Source organism: Oryctolagus cuniculus, chromosome 9 (genome assembly GCF_051225735.1).
Source record: "Oryctolagus cuniculus isolate XC-2025 breed Fujian yellow rabbit chromosome 9, ASM5122573v1, whole genome shotgun sequence".
Taxonomy (NCBI): Eukaryota; Metazoa; Chordata; class Mammalia; order Lagomorpha; family Leporidae; genus Oryctolagus; species Oryctolagus cuniculus.
In genome coordinates, this window is record NC_142875.1 from 75067294 (window position 1) to 75068038 (window position 745).

Sequence of the window (745 nt, forward strand, 5' to 3'; positions counted from 1 at the left end):
CATAATCCAACCAACTTCTAAAAGCTTACCATATGACAAAATTATAAAATGCTATCCCAAAATTCTAAAAGTCTATGGCGCTATCACATTTGGGCTCAATTTTAACTGATATTGATAGTTCCTTCATGGAAATATCTATTTTTCTCTTAATGAAATGTATAGACTGAGCTGTTTCCTCATTTACTAGTTTTTGGATAATGATTGTTCATGGCTTTTGTTCATTTAACAATGAAACAGAATTTTTCATATAGGAAAAAAAGATCATTAGGTATGGTTATTCCCTCGTATTATTATTATTACTTAGAGATAGCAGTTAATTAATTAGATTGTCCAAAATTGAACACTAGAAATCATATTTAGTTAGCCTGCATTAATTTAGTCTTTCCTTTTAACCTCATGAGAAGTTCCACACGCTGTGCTCGCTTTGGCAGCACATATACTAAAATTGGAACGATACAGAGAAGATTAGCATGGCCCCTGCGCAAGGATGACACGCAAATTCGTGAAGCGTTCCATATTTAAAAAAAAAAAAAAAAGAAGTTCCACACGCAATATTTTATAATAGTTGTATGATGACCCTGTCATTATGTGCAGAATGTACTTTTAAATGCAAGGAAGCAGCAACATGAAAAAGCTTAAAATCAATACTTAAATAAAGAAAATACTGACTGCAATAGTTCATTTCAAACATTTACATTTATGTTTTTAAAACAGATTTAAAGACTCCTGCTTAACTTAATGTCCT

The 745-nt window shown here is 31.1% G+C and overlaps 1 non-coding gene across 1 annotated transcript; it reads left to right on the plus strand.

The window, feature by feature from the left end:
* Positions 1–415: 415 nt before the first annotated feature.
* On the plus strand, positions 416–522 carry LOC149124619 (U6 spliceosomal RNA). The gene has a single exon (XR_016213800.1). It is a non-coding gene; the product is annotated as a U6 spliceosomal RNA (small nuclear RNA).
* The last annotated feature ends 223 nt before the right edge of the window (positions 523–745 follow it).